Below are 14809 nucleotides of genomic sequence, written 5' to 3' on the forward strand. Positions count from 1 at the left end.
TGAACTGATATTGGCCAGATGTTTTGGCATGGAGTTCCACAGGGTAGGAGCCCAGGAATTGAAACTGGCTCCTCCAAACCTCTTCAGCGTAAACATAGGCTGGAACAAAGAAATGTTGCCGCTGGATCATAATAAATGACCATCAGGTTTCTTTTTTAACCTGGTCTTGAGGTATGAAGGGGCCTTGCCATGCAAGCATTTGTACACGATTGACAGCCCGTTGTGGTGCAAGAGTTGTTGAACGGGCAGCCAATGCAGGCTGCGTCTTGCTTCAGAAACATGAATATTGCGCCCAAGTCCAAGCACAGCTCGCACTGCACTGTTCTGGATCACCTGCAATGTTCTAAGATTTGTCTGAGATGTACCAATCAAAAGATTGTTACAGTAGTCCAGCTTGCAGTTCACAATTGCAGCCGCTGCCAATGCAAGATTTTCTCTGGACAGATAAGGACGGATCTGCCATAGAAGTTGGATGTAAAATTGGCAAGAAGACTTGAGGAAGTTGGTCTGCCGAGTAAAAGACAGCTGAGGGTCAAAGTATACCCCAAGAGTTTTTACATTTTTTGATACGTGAATAACGTGATGACCAATCAAAAAATTCTCATATTTCACATCCAGTTTCTTTCGCCGCTGCTCAGTGCCCACAATGCTGGCACATACTCTTCCTCACTCTCATTAGGTTTCTCTTGTCTTGTGCATACAGTACATCTCTTTATTGCTATGCTTATCTTGGACAGGTGGTATTCATCCATTTGATTCAGAGCTTTTTCATACACAATCAAGTCTCCTGTGCTGCTGTGTGGCGTGGAATTTCATGAAACCTCCTTTGTCCTTCATGTCTATGAACATGTAGGAGCCATATTTTCTTTTCTGCTGACAAGCCATCATGTTCTACTGCACTCAAATGATTTCTACCGTATCCTTTCCATTCCACCCAAGGTACATACAGCTGGCACTCCTCAGGTGTTGGCAGGAAGCTTTCGAGTGGATGCACTGTTAGCAGTATAGGTATTCTTCAATGCCTTGAAGAGGTTGAGCAATACATATTATGCGTATGGTTGGCCTATGCAGCTGTGAGGTATACCTGTATTATGGCTTATGTTCATTAGTATTGCTCAATATTCATATAGTTAGCATATGCTGCCTTATAAGGTTGCACATTTTATTAGCTTCCTTGAAGCTTGGTGTAAGTGTTGCTTCACAAGACTGTATGCACGTCTTCAATGTTGATAGGTATTTTTCTCTAACAAAAATGTTCATTGGATCTATATCAGTGGCTAAGCATTTGGGAGGGGTTGTGTGGTTAGTCTCATTGCTGCCAGACTGTGTGCTATTCAAGTATGGATTACACAGTGAGCTGTATGAAACAGGTTAACTTTATTCTCTGTAATCAGGACTCTGCACCTCTCTGGTCTCTCTCCCTTCAGTTGTTCCATTCTAGAATCTCGAGAGCAGATTTTGCAGCTACATAGTAGAATTTGGCTACAACATCATGGACACTGCCATCACATAGGTCATGCTTTCTTACTTCAGATGTCTCTTTACAAATATTCCTGAGTTCCACATTGATTATTGGCTTAGCAGCCATAAGTACATGGTGTAACACCAAGTCAAACAAAACATAAGAATGCTGACTTCTTCTGCCCTTCTAAACTTCTTTGGTGCCTCCAAGATCATTTGAAGCATTAGGCTTGGGTGTGTGATAAAGCAAGCTTGGGCGGGGTTCTGAGTCAGTGCTTTTAGCCCTGTAAGGAAATAATAGTTGTATGTACCGACATTTTCTACAGCTAAATCAATACTATGGAGGTTGGCTCATGTGTTATTACCATTTCCCTCATTTTAACCTCTCTAGAAAGAAAAGGAGGAATGCCAGTTGCAGCATAGAGAGGAGAGTGGTCTGAGGGACACATTTTGGCAGCACAGAAATCCTGCATCCCTGTGGCATTATAAACAGGTGAAGAAGTCAAGAAAATATAGATCAGCCTTTCCTCTTGGAAAATGCACACAGACAACTTAAAATGGTGGCTATAATGTTATACCTTTCTGCCAAGGTCGGGTTTCTTTTTGGGGATCTACATATGTAGTCTCCCAGGCTACCAATACAATAACCAAGGAAGGAGGAACACACCAATACAACAGTAGGGGCATACTGTAGGAACATACAAAAGGCCTTCTACAAATCCACTGCAGTAGTCTTTGTCCAGATATTGAAGTCCTAGGGCAAAAGCATATCTGGGAAATATTAAATTAAGAAGGCCCTTGAACATGAGAGAGGCTAAGCCCTTGAATGTTAGAGGGGTTGAAACTTTAACGCTGAAATATGTTGACATCTTGAACCTAAAAGGGATTGAAACCTTGAGCTGGAGAGATGTTCAGACCTTGAATAGATGAGGAGCTGAGGCCTTGATCCTGGGTTGCTCTGAGGACTTGAGCTTGAGAGGAGCAGCCACCTTGATCCTGATAAATGATGAATCCCTGAGCATGAGAGGTTAAGAAAATGTAAACAGAATAGTGACCACTTCCTCATTGAAGTTGAGAAATGTGAACTTGAGAGCTGGTGACCTCGTGAACATGATTGGAAAGGAAGAGGTGAGGAATACAAGAACCTGAAAGATATCTTCTTTTTATTAATGGGTCAATCATCCTTGCCTGTACGTAGAGCAACCTATGTGCACTGTGCAAAGCATGTCATAGGTTTCTCTTCTTATTTCTTAAGCACCCTTATGACTAAAGCTGTGTCGCTGCATGACAATGTTGTGCAATTGGATGTGCATAAAACACGCATTAGATGCACTCAAGAGTCTGCAAAACTACTTCTCTAATGCTGAGTGTATGTCCATTAACTCTGGGGGCATGCATTCTGAAGCTTGCATGATTTTATTTGCATGGGGGTTTGAGCCATGAGAATCAGATAGTTCTTGATTCATGTACAAGGGGAATTGACACTTATATTGTGCTCTGCATGTTGACTATGCTACATGTGTAGAGTATTCTTCCAGTTGCCCTTGCAAGTGGAAGAGTTCACCCCAAATGTACCCTAATTTGGGGCACTGCTCCAATTTCAAATAAAAAACTGGTGCATCTCAGCTTACTCTGCCAGCACAGCAGGATCTGAGCAGTCTAAATTAGCAAGGTTACACATCTCAAGCAGATTTTCCTGAGTGTCCAATCCACCCATTTTTCTGAACATATCATTAACTACTGATTTGTAAGAGTTTAGTGATCATGCTATTGTCACTTTAACACTAGCTTGTGATGGTGGGCATTGACAGAAAATACAATTAGTTGGCATAGCGGAAATAATGGTGCTAATACAATTGGATGCGCTGAGCGTAAACTAAGAGCAATGAGTAGACATGTTATGAGATATGACAAAGAAGACATAAATCGACTAGTAGTCATGTCTCCAAACCTGATATTTGAGAGGATATGCAGGTTAACTGTCACCATTTTATCCATCAGGGATTGCTTAAAGAACGTAAGCAACACTATACAATATACAATGGTAAAATAGGAGAAGCCAAAAGGGCTTTTAGGCAACAATTAGGTGCATATACAAAACATACAGATGCGATGAAGTGAGTTTTGAGCAATGGTATCTGTGTTAGCTGAGCCTGCAAAAAAAACCTCTGTTTAAATATAAGCCTGTGACATCCGGCTACAATCAGCACAGGATTGCTTACATTCAAGGGATACAGAGTTCTTGACTCTGCTGTATCAAGAATGGCATTAGAAGTATGTACTTATGATTCCACCATATTTCACTAAATCACTGTGATAGTCTTCTACAGGAATAACATCTTTCCACTTTATTTCTATAGAAATGATGCCAGTTGTCTGGAAGTGTGCCCATTCTTCATATGAAGGAATATAACCAGGAGACATACTTTAGCTTCAAAGTACACGAGTTTGAACATATTGGGAGACGAATAGCCAGTGCAGCATCCTGGGGCAGTTGAGCTAGTCACATGTTGTCAAAAATAGAAGAGTGGTGCTTCCTAGAAGGGAAATAAGGAAATGACTGGTGCTTAGCTCAGGTAATACGGAGGATCATTCTTTACTCAGGTTCATGGGTTGACACTGCTTAGGAGCTGGAAAGGGAAGACACTAAGCTCTGAGAGCCTTGCATACACCTGTGTGTGGTTAAATGTACTGCTTCCTAAGGGTGTTTGATTACTCAATCGAGTGACCACCAAGATAGTCCTAAATTGGCCCAGGTGAAGGTCTATTCAGAGAAAGACTTGGTCTCCCCTTGCTTACAGATATAAAACCCCATATAAAGCAGCTGCATGGTGCATAGATCATAATAGAGATGTTTCCTAATGCAAATTCCAATAGGGGATTTCCCTGTTTGACGTGCATAACATGAGCCCCACCGTGAACATGATTAATCTAAAGCATATTTTTCCTCCCCAAACCACAGTGATGAAAGCAAAGTAAAAGATGTCTGTGATCAGTTAACTCCTTTTAAAGAGGTATGTCGCTGACCAGCAGGTAGACATTTAACGTGATTCAACATTTTGTTTGTGAAAATGCATGCTGACTCGGCGAACATGGTATTACATCAGCCCCATAGTAATGCTTTATTCTGTGCAAAATGCTAGCAATGGATAGAGGGTGTAACAAGCTGTAGATGATCAAAGATGTATTGGTGTCTGTGCACCAGAAAAAAAGAAGGCAGCATGTGGGCTGCTCAAAGCCGAAATAGCACCTTAAAAAGCTATTAAGCTCTCTTAATGTAACGCTCACCTGATTCTCGCAGAGGCGCCGGTCTTGACTGGGCGACTACCGTATCTTCAAAGGTGATGTGTAGCACCCGGTTGGCTCTTTGGGCTGGACCTCTGTGCACTGTATGCCTGACGTGTAGAGTAAGATGTCTGCAGATAGAAAATATGGGGTTAATGAACTGGGGTTATTGGGGTGTCCCTATCTCTTTCCTCTTCTCCTCTCCTGTAGACCCCCAAAGGTTAATGCTCTCACCTTAGGTAAGTGAATGCCGAGCTCTCCATCTGCCTCGGGGCAGGGTGCTGTAACCAGTTTCTTCACTGGATAGGTAGCGCAGGCCTCTTGACTTCAGATAACTGCTGTCCGTCGTTTACTGCACAAACGGTAAGTTTCGAGTCATTCAAATGTCTTTAAAGTCTTTAGTAATGATGTCTCTTGTTTTGCAGGGTTCCGGCGATGGCGGATGACGGGCTGAAGTGAGTTGAAGATGGAGCCCGTGTGATGAATAGAAGCGCCTGGAAGCACGTAAGTAAGCGCTTGTTGCCTGCTTCACGATGCGCTCTAACTGTCTTTTTATTTTGCAGGTACGAGTTCGGAGCGGCTGCAGGGTGCCGGAATACCCACTGGATTAGATGTAGAAAGGAGTAATGGCACGTGAGTATTAAAGTTCCCCAATGTCTTTAAACGCACCTTGTTTTGTCTTTCAGATGCGGGATGCAGCGCCGAAGGCCTCCGGAGCGTGCGAAGAGTTGGTAAGCTTTTGTCTTTCAGATCCCGGAATGCAGTATGAAGACCTCTGGAGCGCACGAAGAGTAGGTAAGCCTTTGCCTTTCAGATGCCGGAATGCTAACCTGTTCTTTCTTGTCTTTATAGGTGTTGCTGAAGACTGGATTCAGGATGGTAAGCCTTTTTCCTTAGGCCCAGGACCGGATGCAGAAGACACGATGAGCGTTCTGCTGCAGAGGGTGCAGAATAACGCAAAGCAAGATTCATCCACCGGGTGTGGTTTAAATAGCCTCCTGTAGTGCTTAGGTATCTCCTTCCACAGCCACGCCTAAGTAAGAAAAGAGTTCCTGGTAAGAAAAGAGTTCCTGCCTTCCAGAAGAGTTCCAGTGTTCTGAATCTAGGGAGTGGCTCCAGCCCCACCCAACAGGAAAAGTAGTTCCAAACAGAAGAGGATCAGAGGCTCAACTGGCAGGCAAGTAAGCAGCATGGTCTGCTGCAGGTAAGTCCACCCAAGCATTATGAGCCCGGCGCTTCCAGCGCTGGGACTGGGCATATTTATGAGCCTGGCGCCACTGGCGCCAGGACTGGGTCCAAAAGGTCCCAATTGGGACTGGTTGGCACTCGGAACCTTGGTTATGGATCTGCTTCCAAGGGAGTTGGGAAAACCCTGACCTTTTGGAAGCAGAGATCATGACACTTAAGCAGAGTCTCCACGGTGGATGGGCCATTTAAATTGAAACATTAAAAGGCCCAGGTGGCAGCTCTGGATCAGTGGTAGCAGTGCACCAAAAAAGTAGTGGAACTGTGCTCCAGCGGCGGACAGAGTAGGAAGGAAGGGAGCGACGTGCAAGCCAATTTTTCAAGGGCTGCAGACTTGCTGGTTGATAGCCAATCGAATTGAAACAGATTTCACTTCAGCTGTAACAGATATCCGGTGGTAAAGTGGAGAAGTGCGCTTTAACTTCCCAAAGAACAGTTACAGAATGGTGAAAATGGTTGCAAAACATAGTGGAGATGTAGTGCAACACCGCTCCCGACCGTTCCTGCTCACTCCGATCGCTGGTTTGAATACTAAGCAAAACAGATCAGTTATAAGTCTCGCAAAATATTCCTGACTGCGATAGGAGTCAAAAATGCTACTGAGAGTGGAGGTATAATATAGAGGCAGAGTCACCTAAGTGCAGGGGAGCATAAGGGTGATATTCGGAGAAGCTAGCAAAGATAAAGACGAAAGTATAGTGGATACGGTTACATGGGGAGGGCAGAACTGGGATAGCTTGTTCCCAATAGTGGCAGGCTTAGACATCCATATACTACAAAGTACAATTCTAAGCATGGACAAAAAAAGAGCTGCTGTGCGTTATGCATACTATTTTCAAGGTTATTACTGTAACAGTGATACTATTGGGAAGCACCGCAGATAATGCACTGGGCGCACATTGGCCTTCTTCCTTTTAAGTAGATCAATTATTAAATAAGGTCCTGCTTTCCCTTTCATGCTCTCACTGTGTCGAGATCTACTCTCAAGCACACCGGTATCCTCTTAAAGGTTTCGGAAAGTGCTTAAATGCAAAACCAAATATACGGCCTTTCAGTAATGGCGGCGCTCGCATTTCCTGAAGCTAGTAATCTGTAAAATGAAACATTAAAGGGTGCAGGAGTCCGCGAGCATATCCGCCTTTAGTGGTCAGCAGGAGGCAGCGCCTGCTCATTCCCTGAGACGGGGTTACAGTAACAACTGCGAAATATCGCGGGCATGCATTCTAAACTTGCATTTTTCTCGCTATGCACCCCGATGGCAGTTGCAACCAAGCTTTTCCGAGAAGCGATAACGTAGTGATCATTCGGCTGCCCGGCAGGGGTCCTCTTCTTCTGGGCAGACATTAAATAAACGAGCCAGCAAGACTGACAGTTTGAAATTCATGACTACTCTGTAAAATAAAGAAGAGCCACAGCTTTGCCTTGATGTTTGAAATCTCACGGATTGAAATCACAAGGTGAAGGTGCAAAGTGAGACATTTGTATACTCGTGAGTCATTGTTATGTTTGCATTCATTCAATAATACACGCATCTGTCACATCCAGAAAGATGAATCTGATTAGCCAGGGAACACAGAGGAAATATGATGATATGATATGGCATTTATAACGCGCCTATACACAAGTGTTTTGAGGCGCGAGGAGGCAAGGGAGGGGGAACAGAGGGAAGACAGATAACGATCTTACTAGGCCAGGTGTCATTCAGATCGTGCAAGTGCATGGGGAGGGTGAAGGGGAAAAGTGCCTGGGGGAAGCGAGAGGGGAAAGAGCAGTACATGGGAGAGGGGAAAGTGCAGTACATGGAATAGTAGAATATTAGGATAAATAACGGCTGGATGGTGGCAAGAATACAGTCCCCAGGTGTGAGGGTTGCCAGGGAGGCCGTGCAGGTATGCAAATGGCGGGGTCTGGGCCTACGGTCACAAAGGGTGGCCAGGTAGCCAGTGCAGTTTCAGCCAGGAATTTAGCAGAGGAGAGGGGGAGAAAAAGCAGAAACAAAGAGGAAGGTTTTGAGGTGCTTCCGAAACTGGAGATGGTTCTCCTCAACTTTCAGGGAGGCAGGAAGGCTGCTCCAGAGGGAGGCCCCTGCCGATGAGAGAGATCTACCAACAACTCGTTTCTTGGAGAAGCGACTGACCCTGAGGGAGTTGGAGGCGGATGAGTGAAGAGCTCGAGAAGGAAGATATTTGGGAAGAGAGAGTTGAAGGTATTGCGGCCCCAGGCCCCGGAAGGCCTTGTGGACAATGCAAAGAGTTTTGAACTTAATCCTTGCAGCCACTGGGAGTCAGTGCATAGATTTCAGTCCTGGAGAGATATGATCCCTGGGCTTGAGGCCAAGGACAAGTCTTGCAGTCCTGTTCTGGATAAGTTGCAGAGAGTGGAGAGTAGAGGCAGGCAGATTTAGATAAAGGCTGCTGCTATAGACCAGCCTAGAGAGAACCAGGGCTCTGGAGACTTTGAACTTCTTGGGGAAGGAGAGGAAGGGAAGAATACCTCTGAGGAGGTGCAGCTGGTAGTGCGACTTCTTAGTGACATCAGAGATGTGAGGGGAGAAGGAGAGTGTGGAGTCAAAGATGACCCCAAGGTTTTTAGCCTTGCAGGTGGGAGCAGGAAGAGGGCCAAGAGAGGCCGACCAGAGAGCTGCAGGGAAGGAGGGAGTGGGAGTGCCAATGAGTAAAATCTCAGTCTTACTGGCATTAAGGCAGAGGCCATTAGCAGCACACCACTCCTGGATAGCAGACAAAAAGTCAGAGATGAGGGAAGGAGAGGAGGAGGCCGAGGGTAGCCTGAAAATGAGCTGAGTATCATCCGCATAGCACTGAAAGTTGGGGCAGAGAGCGGCGATGTGGTGGGCAAGGAGTGCCAGATATTGTTTGAAAAGCCAGGGAGAGAGGTTAGATATCTGGGCGACACCACAGGTAGAGAAAAAGATATCGGAGAGGAAGGACCCGAGTTGGACCTGGGAGGGTCGGTCGGAGACGAAAGAGGTCAGCCACACCAGAGCCTGACCAGTGATACCCAGGATATCACAGAGACGGTTGAGCAGGATGGCATGGTTGACAGTGTCAAAGGCAGAGGAGAGATCAAGCAAGATGAGTACACACGGGTGTTGGAGTCGAGGTTGGAGAGCAGGTCTTCACAGATGTTCAGGAGAGCAGTTTCCGTGCTTCTGGCAGCTCCAAAGCCAGACTGATGGTCATGAAGACAACCAACAGATTTGGGGTGCAGATTAAGCTGGGAGATGGCCACTTTCTCTAGGAGCTTGCCCGGCAAGGGAGTGATGGAGATTGAGCAATAGTTATCTGGGCAAGGGGGGTCGGCAGAGGGTTTCTTAAAGAGAGGGTGCACAAGGGAGTGCTTCAGGGGGGATGGGAAGACTCCAGTGGTGAAGGAGTGATTGCAGAAATCAGCCAGGGCAGGAGCTAGGGAGTCAATATGGTCCTTGAATCTTTTTGAGGAACAGGGGTGAACCTGTTTCGACAAGACTTTCATAGATCGGACTTGTCTTGAAACCTTGTCTGCAGAGAATAAGGGAAAGGCAGAGAAGGAGGGAGGGGGGTGGCTGCAGAAGGGCCGGAGGAGGAGCAGGGAATTGAAGGAGGGAGGCGATAGGAGGAGAGTGAGGACAGGATGTCCTGAGTTTTGGAAATGAAGTGAGAAGCCAGTGACGTGCAGAGGGCCTGGGAAAGTACAGGAGAGGTAGAGACTGGGGCAGGATTGGCAAGTCCTTACAGATTTTAAAGAGTTCAGCCAAATTTTTAGATGCCGTGGAGATGCAGGCTTGGATAAGGGCTCTCTTCTTGGTGAGGACGGAGAGCCGGTATTGCCATTGCAGCAGGTGGCAGGCCAGTTTGTCAGAGGATGAACATGAAGCACGCCATTTCCTATTGACCACCCTGCACTTGCGTTTTAGGGTGACGAGATCAGAGTCATACCAGGAGTTACACTTGGCTTTGGGCTTCATGCGGATTCTCATGCCAGGGGCAAGGATATCAAGAGTATCAGATATAGAAGAGTGGAGCATGGAGAGGGCCATGTCAGGATGAGAGTCAGCCAAACGAGGGGGGAAGGGGTGAGAAGGTGGTGGCGAAAGCCTAAACTGACACGCACTTCATGGGTCGGATGACTGAGAAGGTGGGTGGCAGTGATGGAGGTGGCTTGGCCTGAGGGGTAGGGAGGGTGAGGTGAGAGGATAGGAGAAAGTGATCACTCCAGGAGAACGGAGTGGAGAGGGGGACAGAGAAGGAAAGGTCAGAGGAGATAAGAACTGTTAGGGAGAATTCTCCTTCTATGGCTAATTTCCCTTACCTATAGAGTCCCCAAGCAGCTTTGCTGGATTTGATGGGTTTGTTTCTTTTTACCTGCTAAGAGTGAGACTCTTTTTCCCACTCTTAGGCATTTTTGCTATGTGTGTTCTAGGCTATTGTTTTGTTTAGTGCCTATGGGATTTTCTCTCACCCATAGGAACCATCCTTATTCACATGTGTTACACAGCACCCTCAGTGCAGTTACACAGGGGTGTCGTAGTGACCCCCAAACATAGACTCCATACCCTGGGACTGACTACTGTCTCCCAGGGCATGTAAAGTCCCCATTGACTTTACTAGCCACATCTTATGAAATAAACCAGTACAACCGATTTTACTATGGAGATACTGGGAAGGGTTAATAGTTTTTCCCTTGGGTTCATTTTCAAGGGGGTACCTTAAATTCCCTCTCTCTAAAGTTTCTGGCTGGTGGCAGTGGTTACTACCATAAATATTCAACCGCAAATATTTTCCTATGGGATTTTCCCATTGTTCGAGGCTACCAACTTTCCTGACAGCCTCTAACATACCGCTGGGTTATTTTATTATTAACTTTACTCCGGTAGGTTTTATTTGCCAGAACATTAATATAAATTCTTTCTCGTGTCTTACTCTAAACTCCTAACCCTGGTCGGGGATCCTTTGTTTGCTCTTTTGGCGGGCTTCTGCCAAGAAGCCCTCCTTTCTGCGCCTCTGAGTCTGGGGTGGGTCTGTTGTTTGGGAGGGGGAGTAGAACCCCTGGGCAGAGTTGCCGCAGCAACTCAGGTCTCACTCTAACCTGATAGGCTCGAGGGTCTCCAGCCAAGAAGACTACTCCACTGTGTGAGTGACAGCGAGGCTGTATGAATGGGTCTCTTTCTGCATAAAAGCAGGGTCCTGAGGACTGGAAGAGCAAACATCGCCACTGGAACTACGGAACCGAAGGGGAGAGAAGCCAAAGACATCTTCAGCATCTACACCACCGGTGAAGCCCTGCCGGATCGTCTCACCACTTTTCTTCCACACGACGAGAGGAGATCTTCATCGAAAGAGCCTTCCTTCCTTGAGCTGGTGGGACCAACCAGTTCACCAATCACTTCCTCCAACCTGCCTTGGTCGAATCGACAGTGCCCAGCACTTGGAGACCGGATAGCCAGGCAGCTATTGCCCCGGACCGCGATTAAAAGGAGCGTACCTTTTAAACTTTGTTTGCCAGCACCGCGGCTGGTTTCATCCCTGTGTAGTGCAGTGACTCGAACCTTCCTCCATGATGAGAGCCTCTCTTCCTCTGCTGGAGCCCTCGAACTGCAGGAACTACCAGGAACAACCACCACCGCAGGAGCCACTTCTTCACGTTTAAGGTACATTGTTCTGCCAGGCCTCCATTTCCCCGTGGTAGCCCTAAAGGTGTTTTAAATGCTTTATATACTGGTTGGGTTGGCCGTCCTCTCTCTTAACATTGTCTTTTGCCTCGCATCTACCTTTTCAATATTCATTTACCAAAGACTTCACTGCAGCTACAAGAACATTTTTTCTCCTAAGCTCTTGGTCCTGTACCACTGACTCTGGCTCAGGCCTATTGACTCTGGCCGATTTGTTAAATCTGCTCTCACTAGATTGATTCTCAATGAGAAATGTGTTGATGCACCTGAATCTTCTAAACCCCTCTTCCTTCCTACTGTTTTAACTTGTGGAGTGCCATTTTGCTCAGTTTTCATTCACTTATCTTTCTGCTAATGTGTTACTGTGCATTACGTGTTCACAAAACTTCAGGGAAGTGTTGCTAGGGGGTGTCTGAAGATATTTGGGTTTAACTTGTGCTTTCCCTCCCTTTTGTTAAATTGCTAGAGTGCCATTTGTAGTTGGTTTTCACTGTGCCGTTTTGCTCAGTTTTCACTCTACCGCAAACTTGTCTACAATTGAATAGGGAGTTGTATATACTTTTCCTTGACTGAACTTAACTTGCTTTATCCACTGTGATTCATGTGTTGAACTAGATGTGTATAAAATAAATATATATTCTCTTTTTGATACAAAGCTTTGGTCAGTGTTTCCTTGTTCCATAGTGCTGTGATACCTATTGTGTAAACCCTGGATACTGCTCATCTCCCTCTTGAGATAAGTCTGACTGCTTAGCCACAGCTACCAACTAAATCTTTGTAGTACGGACTGATACCAAAGGGGATTTTTATTGCTCTCACCTGTAGTCCTAATCCTAGGATAACAATGTCACCCCCTCTGGTCCTCTGCCTGCTCAAGGGCCTCAACCTGTAGTTACTGGACCCTTACCAGGTCCCACATTAAGTCCTGAATTTATATCTCTAGAAAAAATGAGACTTGAACTTGAATTCAAACGAATTAGTGCCCAAACTGAACAGAGACATCAGGATCTAAAGGCTGAAAGAAATGGGGCTCAACCATGAGCTTGAGATGAAGAAATTGTCTTTGGAAAATGCTTCTCTCCCTGAATCCTCTAGATCTTCCAGTCCCAAAAGACCCCGGATGCCTTAAGAGATTGTGGGTATGTATGAACCGAAGTTGGATGCATTAGATTGGCTTGCTATGTTTGAATATAATCATGGGCTCCAGGATATCACAGGGAATCGGTTGATCCCCTGGTTATTCTCTAGACTTCCCCCTGTTGCATCTTATGTGGCAATGGAGTTGGGGGAGGTGGATAGGATGGATTATGAATGTTTAAAGCTAGCTTTGATAGCTAGATTTGGGAGGACTCCTTCCCAGTGCCTTAAGAGGTTTAGGACCCTTAAAAAGCATGATAGTACCCCTTGGGCTACATGGGTGAATGAATGTTTGAAGAACTTAGAGGGATGGATTAAGTGTTACAGAGTTAACACTTACGAAGGAATGAGAAATCTTGTTATGATGGCGTCTATGATGCCCGCTCTCCTGAGCTCAGACAACTCTTGGCTGATTCAAAAGAATTTGATTCTAAGAAGCTAGCTAAGGCTGCTGACTTGTGGGTTGGCAACAGGGCTACTCACAAGGATTCAGGGGTAACTCAGAAAAAGGATGAGGGAAAGCAGCCTAAGAAAGACACCAAAGAGAATTCAAATAATTCCAATACCAAAGAGGGCCCCAAACAACACTTTAAGGGTAAGCCACCAGGGAAACCTAATCAGGCTAGTGTACCTTCTGTTCCCAGACCAGAAGGAGGTCAGAACAAGCCACCATTCATAACGACATTTGGGAAATGTTATGTGTGTGGCTCTACTGATCATGTGAAAGTGGATCCCTGATGTAAGGGTAAACCTTCAGGGGCCCACACTGTCTCCTTAGCCTTCGCTCCAGAGGAGCAAGTAGATATGGTCAGTGGAAACTTTCAACTACTGGCTGAAGATCCCATTGGAGTCTCTGCTAGTGTATCTTTAGTATCTCTTGGGTTGTGGGAACAACAGAATTTTGATGTGTATAATTCTATATCCCAATAATAAAGAGTGTTATAAAGACAGTGTCCTAGTCAATGGTCAGACACTGGGGCCAGCATAACTGTGGTGGACAATTTTTTTTTTCAAGGTGGAGGATGTTGCTAAGGCACTCAAACGCCTCACCAAGTTAGCTTGGGTGCCTGTACAGATGCTTCCCCAATTACCAGCTCTCATCCAGTGCAATGAAATGACGGTCAGGATATCTGTAAGTGTACAATCTGAAGTACCAGGAAGGGTGCTGTTGGGCAATGATCTGAAAGACCTGGGAGTAGTATCAACTACTCCCAGACCTCCTAGTAAGAGATTACAGGAGCTTACCAGACCTGCAAGGGAGAGGACCTTGAGAGGCTCTCCTGAGGAGATGATAGGAAAAGAAATCAAGGTGGAGGATGTTGCTAAGGCACTCAAACGCCTCACCAAGTTAGCTTGGGTGCCTGTACAGATGCTTCCCCAATTACCAGCTCTCATCCAGTGCAATGAAATGACGGTCGGGATATCTGTAAGTGTACAATCTGAAGTACCAGGAAGGGTGCTGTTGGGCAATGATCTGAAAGACCTGGGAGTAGTATCAACTACTCCCAGACCTCCTAGTAAGAGATTACAGGAGCTTACCAGACCTGCAAGGGAGAGGACCTTGAGAGGCTCCCCTGAGGAGATGATAGGAAAATAAATCACTCCTACCCCACTGGAGTTACTAACTGCTATTTCCAAGCAACCAGAAGCAAAGGGGAAACCCAAGACTTCAAGGAAGAAGACAACAGAAAGCACTCCACTGCTGCCAACCTGGAAATCTCCTAGGTTAGCAAAAATCATACCTGTGATTCCTCCTCCAGCTGAGGCTGAGAGTGAGGTACAACCCTGTGTGGTTGAATTAGAGCCTGAGGACTCAGATCTAGTAGGAGGCCAGGAACTCATTGGAGATCTTGACCCTGTGGACCATCCTGAGCTGCAGTCTTTACTGGCAGAAGGTGGACCCCAAAGGGCAGACTTCAGTAAGGGACAAAGAGAATGTCAAACTCTGGAAGGTCTTCGCCACCAGGCAGCTTCTCAGCTTGAAGGGCAAGAGCCTGGGAAGTATAGGTTACA

Source organism: Ambystoma mexicanum, chromosome 6q (genome assembly GCF_040938575.1).
Source record: "Ambystoma mexicanum isolate Mex_15411 chromosome 6q, UKY_AmexF1_1, whole genome shotgun sequence".
Taxonomy (NCBI): Eukaryota; Metazoa; Chordata; class Amphibia; order Caudata; family Ambystomatidae; genus Ambystoma; species Ambystoma mexicanum.